Source organism: Salmo trutta, chromosome 3 (genome assembly GCF_901001165.1).
Source record: "Salmo trutta chromosome 3, fSalTru1.1, whole genome shotgun sequence".
Taxonomy (NCBI): Eukaryota; Metazoa; Chordata; class Actinopteri; order Salmoniformes; family Salmonidae; genus Salmo; species Salmo trutta.
In genome coordinates, this window is record NC_042959.1 from 10,073,429 (window position 1) to 10,084,382 (window position 10,954).

A 10,954-nucleotide genomic window follows, 5' to 3' on the forward strand; every position below is an offset into this window, starting at 1 on the left:
ACTGGATGTTTTCTAATTTACTGTTGCTATTAAGTTATTGTAGCCTATGCTATTTAATAAACTGTAGTATCAATATACTACCAACTGTAGTATCATTATACTATAAACTGTAGTAGTATCAATATACTATAAACTGAAGTATCAATATACTATGAACTGTAGTGTCAATATACTATAAACTGTATCAATATACTATAAACTGAAGTATCAATATACTATAAACTGTACTATCAATATACTATAAACTGTACTATCAATATACTATAAACTGTACTATCAATATACTATAAACTGCAGTAGTATCAATATACTAGAAACTGTAGTGTAAATATACTATAAACTGAAGTATCAATACACTATAAACTGTAGTAGTATCAATATACTACAAAGTGTAGTGTCAATATACTATAAACTGCAGTAGTATCAATATACTATCAACTGTAGTATCAATTTACTATAAACTGTGGTATCAATTTACTATAAACTGTGGTATCAATATACTATGAACTGTAGAATCAATATACTGTAAACTGTAGTAGTATCAATATACTATCAACTGTAGTATCAATATACTATCAACTTTAGTATAAAGATATTATAAACTGTGGCAGTATCAATATACTATAAACTGTAGTATCAATATACTATAAACTGCAGTATCAATATACTATAAACTGCAGTATCAATATACTATAAATTGTAGTAGTATCAATATACTATAAACTGTAGTATCAATATACTATGAACTGTAGTATCAATATACTATAAACTGTAGTAGTATCAATATACTTTAAACTGCGGTAGTATCAATATACTATAAAGTGTAGTATCAATATACTATAAGCTGTAGTATCAATATACTTTAAAGTGTAGTATCAATATACTACAAACTGTAGTAGTATCACAATACTTTCAACTGTAGTATCAATATACTATAAACTGTAGTATCAATATACTATAAACTGTAGTATCAATATACTATAAACTGTAGTAATATCAATATACTATAAACTTTTGTACTATCAATATACTATCAACTGTAGTATCAATATACTATCAACTGTACTAGTATCAATATACTATATACTCTAGTAGTATCAATATACTTTCAACTGTAGTATCAATATACTATCAACTGTAGTGGTATCAAAATACTATAAACTGTAGTGGTATCAATATACTATAAACGTAGTATCAATATACTATAAACTGTAGTAGTATCAATATATTATGGACCAGGAGGACAATATGCTGTGTCCCCAGCCGAATTGATGTTGATGACAACGTAAAGACCGTCTATAACTTACAGAACTCGAGACAAATGCATGCAGTAGGCTAAGTCATGGAATGCATGGATTGGCCAGTGAGTGGCCAGGCCCTAGTCACACCTACAGGTTGTTTATTCTATAAAACCCCGCCCTTTAACACCACCGCCAGCTACTGCACTCATAATTCTGGCTGTGAAAATAATACAAATATTTTGGACACACCCCCAGACCTATAGCGCTACCGCCATCTCTGAGATTTACCACTGGGTTAGGCTTGTTAAAATAGAGCCCTGGATGTGTGGCAGAACTGTACTGTTCTGTGTTTGGTTTGATGTCATGTATCACAGTACTGTACTGTTCTGTGTTTGTGTTACATCGTGGTTTGACAGTAACTGTGTGTGTGTTACATCGTCGTTTGACAGTAACTGTGTGTGTATTACACGGTTGGCACAAGGTGAAGTACTGCTCTTGAATTTTCAGATTCATTGTTAGATATCATCTTGAGAAAGAGGGCCTTGTTTTTTGGACATGGTTTGAAAATGATAAAGGTATATCATTCATTAGAGTTTTGTTTACTGTAGAGATAATGCAACAAGATGCCATGGCAACTGATAAGAAATCAGAACTACTAGAATTACCAACGGCATTGGAGCATGTTGATCTTTACTCTCAAGGCTCTCCGAGATCTCCATAGAGAAACCGTGTCTATAATCAGTTAAAAATACAAACAAGGACACTGGGTTTTTCAAGATGCCATGGCAACTTTTACATTTTCCATCATCAAATATTGATTATTCACAGTTTTATATTGGCTGTGGAGTAGTTGTTGTAATGCTCATAGATCGTAGTCCAGCAGCTTTCTATTCTTATAAATATATTTTGATTGCTCTTACTTTGCCTAGTCTTAGGGTGCTATTCAATCAAACATGTAATCAGCAAAGACGGAATAACACTCTCCTTCGTCAATGGAAACGCCTGATTTCATATATGTGCTGGAAGAATGTTATTTCCCCGGTCCTCGTGTTTGCCTGATTCAAGGATTGTTTGAATAGCATCTCTAGTTCTCCCTTGTGTCATTACTAGAGCAGAGATGTGTATTTTCCATCCTCAAGCATCATCATATGATCATAATATTATATGCTACAACAGTAACACAGTGATGAACAACGTAGTGCATAGTTGTAGTTGCTTGTTTGTTGTGAAAGCATGACTAGATGTTGTGTACAATGTTCTGTTTCTGATCCAATACTGACCATGTTTCTCTGGCTATCTACTTCTCCACCCCTTTGCTTCTGCTCTTTGCCTCTTCCCCTACTCTGTTCCCTCTTTCCTGCCCCCTACTCTGCCTCTCCTTCCTGCCCCCTACTCTGTTCCCTCTTCCTGCCCCCTACTCTGCCTCTCCTTCCTGCCCCCTACTCTGTTCTCTCCTTCCTGCCCCCTACTCTGCCTCTCCTTCCTGCCCCCTACTCTGTTCCCTCTTTCCTGCCCCCTACTCTGCCTCTCCTTCCTGCCCCCCTACTCTGTTCCCTCTTTCCTGCCCCCTACTCTGCCTCTCCTTCCTGCCCCCTACTCTGTTCTCTCCTTCCTGCCCCCTACTCTGTTCTCTCCTTCCTGCCCCCTACTCTGTTCTCTCCTTCCTGCCCCCTACTCTGCCTCTCCTTCCTGCCCCCTACTCTGTTCTCTCCTTCCTGCCCCCTACTCTGCCTCTCCTTCCTGCCCCCTACTCTGTTCCCTCCTTCCTGCCCCCTACTCTGCTCCCTCCTTCCTGCCCCCTACTCTGCTCCCTCCTTCCTGCCCCCTACTTTGCTCCTCCTTCCTGCCCCCTACTCTGTTCCCTACTCTGTTCCCTCCTCCCTGCCCCCTACTCTGTTCCGTCCTCCCTGCCCCCTACTCTGCTCCCTCCTCCCTGCCCCCTACTCTGTTCCCCTCCTCCCTGCCCCCTACTCTGCTCCCTCCCTCCCTGCCCCCTACTTTGTTCCCTCCTCCCTGCCCCCTACTCTGTTCCCTCCTCCCTGCCCCCTACTCTGCTCCCTCCTCCCTGCCCCCTACTTTGTTCCCTCCTCCCTGCCCCCTACTCTGTTCCTTCCTTCCTGCCCCCTACTCTGTTCCCTCCTTCCTGCCCCCTACTCTGCTCCCTCCTCCCTGCCCCCTACTTTGTTCCCTCCTCCCTGCCCCCTACTCTGCCTCTCCTTCCTGCCCCCTACTCTGTTCTCTCCTTCCTGCCCCCTACTCTGCCCTCTCCTTCCTGCCCCCTACTCTGTTCCCTCCTTCCTGCCCCCTACTCTGCTCCCTCCTTCCTGCCCCCTACTCTGCTCCCTCCTTCCTGCCCCCTACTTTGCTCCTCCTTCCTGCCCCCTACTCTGTTCCCTACTCTGTTCCCTCCTCCCTGCCCCCTACTCTGTTCCGTCCTCCCTGCCCCCTACTCTGCCTCCCTCCTCCCTGCCCCCTACTCTGTTCCCTCCTCCCTGCCCCCTACTCTGCTCCCTCCTCCCTGCCCCCTACTTTGTTCCCTCCTCCCTGCCCCCTACTCTGTTCCCTCCTCCCTGCCCCCTACTCTGCTCCCTCCTCCCTGCCCCCTACTTTGTTCCCTCCTCCCTGCCCCCTACTCTGTTCCTTCCTTCCTGCCCCCTACTCTGTTCCCTCCTTCCTGCCCCCTACTCTGTTCCCTCCTTCCTGCCCCCCTACTCTGCTCCCTCCTTCCTGCCCCCTACTCTGCCTCTCCTTCCTGCCCCCTACTCTGTTTCCTCCTTCCTGCCCCCTACACTGTTCCCCTCCTTCCTGCCCCCTACACTGCTCCCTCCTTCCTGCCCCCTACTCTGCTCCCTCCTTCCTGCCCCCCACTCTGTTCCCTCCTTCCTGCCCCCTACTCTGTTCCCTCCTTCCTGCCCCCTACTCTGTTCTCTCCTTCCTGCCCCCTACTCTGCCTCTCCTTCCTGCCCCCTACTCTGTTCTCTCCTTCCTGCCCCCTACTCTGCCTCTCCTTCCTGCCCCCTACTCTGTTCCCTCCTTCCTGCCCCCCTACTCTGCTCCCTCCTTCCTGCCCCCTACTCTGTTCCCTCCTTCCTGCCCCCTACTCTGCTCCTCCTTCCTGCCCCCTACTCTGCTCCTCCTTCCTGCCCCCTACTCTGTTCCACCTTTCCTGCCCCCTACTCTGCTCCCTCCTTCCTGCCCCCTACTCTGTTCCCTCCTTCCTGCTCCCTACTCTGCGCCTGCCTTCCAGGTGTGAACAGGCGCGTGCCCCCCTCCTATCCCTGGGACAGTATGACCTAGCAAAGGACTTGGCACATGCAGAGGTTTTTGAATTCAGTCAATCCAAACGAGGCCAGGCTCCTTTCTGGCACAACAATTTTACTAGATTAACACCTTTAAGAAATAGACAAACAGACCCTTTCCAAGGACCATCTATTGTTTTCTGAGAAACACTCAAACTAAAATGTTTGGAAGATTACATCGTTGTCCTGTGAAAAATAATTGAAGACAAAAAAAAGAACTCCTGGAAGAAGGACCAATGATGTTTATTTGTGAGTTTCATTGTGAGTTGTCACCCTGGAGACTGGAGAACTATGGATTCTAACTTCTTCACTTCATTCTAACTGTTCTTGGTTCTAAGTTCCAATGCTTCTCTCCTCCAGTGGACTGTACTGTACAGGAATCTACTATCTCTCAACCCCACCATCGCCATCTGAATGTCCTGGATTCATGGAGATAGCTTTTATTTTGTTCTTTTCAGGCTCTGGCGTTTTTCCATATTTGAAGTAAGCATATTTAATGTTCCTTTACCAGAACTAGTGAGTCCACCTACCTACAGTACAGTATGATTGTGTAGATGACAGGTGTTCTGTTGTGTTGATGTGTGTGTCTGTGAGGATTATGTTGTGAGTGTGCACTGTAATGATGAGGGTGAGGCTGAAATGGCATCCTATTCCCTATATAGTGGGGTAGGTAGGGTGAAATGGCATCCTATTCCCTATATAGTGGGGTAGGTAGGGTGAAATGGCATCCTATTCCCTATAAATTGGGGAAGGTAGGGTGAAATGGCATCCTATTCCCTATATAGTGGGGTAGGTAGGGTGAAATGGCATCCTATTCCCTATATAGTGGGGTAGGTAGGGTGAAATGGCATCCTATTCCCTATATAGTGGGGTAGGTAGGGTGAAATGGCATCCTATTCCCTATATAGTGGGGTAGGTAGGGTGAAATGGCATCCTATTCCCTATTTAGTGGGGTAGGTAGGGTGCCACTTTGACTGACAGGAGAGCTGTTGGCCGGTTCTAATGTTTCTCAGAAGTTCTGTCGTCAGCATCACTGATGACTGTCCCATTAAAGACTGGTCAGACCATCTCTCTCTCTCTCTCTCTCTCTCTCTCTCTCTTTCTCTCTCTCTCTCTCTCTTTTTCTCTCTCTCTCCACCTCCCTCTCCTCCATGCCTCTCTCTCTCCTCTCTCTCTCTCGTCTCTCTTGCTCTCTCTCTCTCTTTTCTCTCTTCTTCTATTTCTATCTTTCGCTCTCTCATTTCTCTCTCTCTCTCTCTTCTCTCTCTTCTCTGTTCTCTCTTATCCTCTCTCTCTCTCTCTCTCTACCTCTATCTATTCTATATCTCTCTTGCTCTCTCTCTCGCTCTCTCTATTGTTCTCTCTCTCTCTCTTTCTTCTCTCTCTTTAGTCTCTATCTTATCGCTTCTCTCTCTCCTCGTCTTCTCTTTTTCTCTCGCTCTCTATTCTCTCTCTGTTCTCTCTCTCTCTCTTCTCTCTCTCTCTCTCTCTCTCTCTCTCTCTATGTTCTCTCGCTCTCTCTCTCTCTCTCTCTCTCTCTCTCTCTCTCTCTATGTTCTCTCTCTCCTCTCTCTTTCTCTCTCTCTCTCTCTCTCTTTCTTTACCCTCTCTCTCTATATATATATATCTTCTCTCTCCTCTCTCTCTTTCTTTACCCTCTGTCTCTCTCTCTCTTCTCTCTTTCTTTACCCTCTTGTCTCTCTCTCTCTTCTCTCTCTCTTTATTTACCCTCTGTCTCTCTATCTCTTCTATTTCTTTACCTTCTGTCTATCTCTCTCTCATTCTCACTCTCTCTCACTCTCTATTCACTCTGTCTATTTCTCTCTCTGTGCTGTCTGTCTTTCTCTATTCCCTCTCTTTCTCTCTCTTTACCATCTGTCTCCTCTCTATCCCCCTCTCTCTCTCTCCCCTCTCCCTCTCTCTCGCCCTCCCTCCCTCTCTCTTTCTCTCTTCTCAATCCCCATTCCCCTCTATATCTGTCTTATCTCTCTCTTTCCCCTCTCTCTGTCTCTCTTTTCCCTCTTTTCTCAGTTGTCTCCCTCTTTCTGTTCCCTCCCTTCTATCTGACTATGTTTTTGTTTAATGAGGTTGGACATCTAGTTGGATGTCTGACATTATCCATTATATTACGGCAGGTCAGGGAAGTAATCAATAGCCGTAACATCAATACAACATTTACATGTTCTACTACGCACCAAACACTGTTGACAGGGTATAATCATTGCGTCCATCCACAGAGGCTGGCTGTTGGCTCATGTTCCTGTCTGTCTGACGACTAAGCTGTAGACCAGTAGAATGTCTGTCTGTCTCACCTGTCTGCCTGAGTACTGAGCTGTAGACCAGTAGAATGTCTGTCTGTCTCACCTGTCTGCCTGAGTACTGAGCTGTAGACAGGTAGAATGTCTGTCTGTCTGTGTACTGAGCTGTAGACAGGTAGAATGCCTGTCTGTCTGAGTACTGAGCTGTAGACAGGTAGAATGCCTGTCTGTCTGAATACTGAGCTGTAGACAGGTAGAATGTCTGTCTGTCTGAGTACTGAGCTGTAGACAGGTAGAATGTCTGTCTGTCTGAGTACTGAGCTGTAGACAGCTAGAATGCCTGTCTGTCTGAGTACTGAGCTGTAGACAGGTAGAATGTCTGTCTGTCTGAGTACTGAGCTGTAGACAGGTAGAATGCCTGTCTGTCTGTGTACTGAGCTGTAGACAGGTAGAATATCTGTCTGTCTGAGTACTGAGCTGTAGACAGGTAGAATGCCTGTCTGTCTGTGTACTGAGCTGTAGACAGGTAGAATGTCTGTCTGTCTGAGTACTGAGCTGTAGACAGGTAGAATGTCTGTCTGTCTGAGTACTGAGCTGTAGACAGGTAGAATGCCTGTCTGTCTGAGTACTGAGCTGTAGACAGGTAGAATGTCTGTCTGTCTGAGGACTGAGCTGTAGACAGGTAGAATGTCTGTCTGTCTGAGTACTGAGCTGTAGACAGGTAGAATGCCTGTCTGTCTGAGTACTGAGCTGTAGACAGGTAGAATGTCTGTCTGTCTGAGTACTGAGCTGTAGACAGGTAGAATGCCTGTCTGTCTGAGTACTGAGCTGTAGACAGGCTGTCAACCAGGGGAGGCTGCTGAGGGGAGGACGGCTCATAATAATGGCTGGAATGGAGTCAATGGACTGGTATCAAACACATCAAAGATGTGGTTTCCATGGTTTCCATGTGTTTGATACCAGTCCATTGACTCCATTCCAGCCATTATTATGAGCCGTCCTCCCCTCAGCAGCCTCCACTGATATCAACTGTTGTCGGGTTTCATTTCAAGTTCTGATGTGGCTTAGTTGGTAGAGCATGGTGCATGTAATGCCAGGGTCGTGGGTTTGACTCCCTCGGAGAACCAGTATGAAAATGTAAGTCGCTCTGTATAAGAGTTTTTTACGGGTTTTTTAAGGGTGAGAATGTTGTAAACTAGAGAGAAATAACCACTGGATGTCTTTGTTTTCCTGTTTCAAAGTTTGAATCAAATCTGGAATATTAATGATCAAATCTGCCATATTAGTTATAAAATCTGTCATATTAATTATCAACTCTGTCATATTAATAGAAGTGATGTTCATACTTAGACACAAATACAGAAACAGATGAAAGCAGTTGATGGAAATCAAATACAGTATGCCAACTTGTGCAATGTGATATATCATTGTATCTACAATACTCACGACAAAACAATTATATAAAACAATTATTATATAGTTTTATGTCATTTGTTTGCCTTCTCATAGGCCCTATATAAATTAATTATTGAAGAAGAAATCATTTAGATTTTATTTGTATGGTGTGTAATTTATGTTTTTTTATTTCAGTAAAACAAAAGTGGATAAAAGGATGATTTGATTCCTGGTATCTCTAGAAAGTGTTCCTAGAATGATTGCTTTAGATCAAGGGTGGCCAACCCTCCTCCTGGAGCAATACCTTCCTCCTGGAGCGATACCTTCCTCCTGGAGCGATACCTTCCTCCTGGAGAGATACCTTCCTCCTGGAGCGATACCTTCCTCCTGGAGAGATACCCTCCTCCTGGAGAGATACCCTCCTCCTGGAGAGATACCTTCCTCCTGGAGAGATACCCTCCTCCTGGAGCGATACCTTCCTCCTGGAGCGATACCCTCCTCCTGGAGAGATACCCTCCTCCTGGAGCGATACCCTCCTCCTGGAGCGATACCCTCCTGCAGGATTTTATTCCAACCCTGCACCTACACACCAGACTCTACTAACCAGCTGGTCCCCAAGACCTTGATTATCTTCAATCAGGTGTGTTAGAGCAGGGCTGGAACAAAAGCCTGCAAGAGGCTATCTCTGATCTAACTGTGCCCTAACAAATTTGCATCCCAAATGGCACCCTATACCGTATACAGTGCACTACTTTTGACCAGTGCCCATGGTCAAAAGTAGGGAATAGGGTGCCATTTGGGACGCACACTAACTGTGCCCTAACAGAGATGCTATCTAACAGAAATGCTATCTAACAGAGATGCTATCTAACAGAGATGCTATCTAACAGAGATGCTGTCTAACAGAGATGCCCTCACAGTGATGCCCTAACACAGATGCTATCTAACACAGATGCTATCTATCAGAGATGCTATCTAACAGAGATGCTATCTAACAGAGATGCCCTAACAGAGATGCTATCTAACAGAAATGCCTTAACAGAGATGCTATCTAACAGAGATGCTATCTAACAGAGATACACTAACAGAGAGGCTATCTAACAGGGAGTACAAGGCAGGTAACCCACTGTTCCTAGGCCGTCATTGAAAATAAGAATTTGTTCTTAACTGACTTGCCTAGTTAAATAAAGGTAAAATATATATATATATATATATTTTTTTAAAGATACCCTAACACAGATGCTATCTAACAGAGATGCTATCTAACAGAGATGCTATCTAACAGAGATGCTATCTAACAGAGATGCTATCTAACAGAGATGCTGTCTACCAGAGATGCTATCTAACACAGATGCTATCTACCAGAGATGCTATCTAACAGAGATCCTATCTAACAGAGATGCTATCTAACAGAGATGCTATCTAACAGAGATGCTATCTAACAGAGATGCTGTCTACCAGAGATGCTATCTAACACAGATGCTATCTACCAGAGATGCTATCTAACAGAGATGCTATCTAACAGAGATGCTATCTAACAGAGATGCTATCTAACAGAGATGCCCTAATAGTGCCTTCCAGCGTCCCACTAGTGATTACTGGATCTATTCATGCAGCAACGATGAATCACGCATGTATTCTCTTTCCCACTCCAGTGTAGGACTTCTCGTCTCTCTGGGCCGTCCCAAATGGCAAACCAATTCCCTATAGGTCTCTGGCCAAAAGTAGTGCACTATGTAAGGAATAGGGTGCCATTTGGGATGCTCTGTGCCTGCGAGTGGGGATTCCCAGTATAAGAGAAACCAGACGGACAGAAACATGAAGGGCAGGAGCCTGGGAGACAAACTGAATATCACTCTAAATATCACTCTGAATATCCTTCTAAATATCACTAAATACACCAGTCAAGCACAACAACCTCTGTTACATATGCAGTGTGTATTCCAGAATAGGTCAGGCTGTTTCCATGTGAGCGGAGGTTGTTGTGCTTGACTGGTGCATTTACCCCATAACAAACCCAAGCATTATTATTGTAGTACCAGACCATCTGTTGAATATCAGGGACATTTCACTCTTTTTGTCTGATGAATCCTAAGACTATCTAAAACCTCAATTTTCACCTAAAATGACATACCCAAATCTAACTGCCTGTAGCTCAGGACCTGAAGTAAGGATATGCATATTATTGATACCATTTGAAAGGAAACACTTTGAAGTTTGTGGAAATGTGAAATTAATGTAGGAGAATATAACACATTAGATGTGGTAAAATATAATACAAAGAAAGAAACATGTTTTTTTTTCCTTCATCATATTTGAAATGCAAGAGAAAGGCCATAATGTATTATTCCAGGTTTGGTACAGTTTCGATTTTGGCCACTAGATGGCAACAGTGTATGTGCAAAGTTTTAGATTGAACCAATGAACCATTGCATTTCTGTTCAAAATGTTGTATCGAGTCTGCCCAAATGTACCTAATTGGTTTATTGATACATTTTCAAGTTCATAACTGTCCACTCTCCTCAAAGAATAGCATGGTATTATTTCACTGTAATAGCTACTGTAAATTAGACAGTGAAGTAAGATTAACAAGAATTTAATCTTTCTTCCCATATCAGATATGTCAATGTCCTGGCAAATGTTCTTGTTACTTACAACCTCATGCTAATCACATTAGCCTTCGTTAGCTCAACCGATCCCGTAGAGGTTAAATTAAATGTAGATTAAATCAGTTTAGATTTGAATACATTTTCCTATTGAT

The 10,954-nt window shown here is 43.7% G+C and overlaps 1 pseudogene; it reads left to right on the forward strand.

Moving 5' to 3' along the window:
* LOC115167935 (uncharacterized) overlaps positions 1 to 4,755 on the forward strand; it is a 78,945-nt pseudogene extending 74,190 nt beyond the window's left edge.
* The last annotated feature ends 6,199 nt before the right edge of the window (positions 4,756 to 10,954 follow it).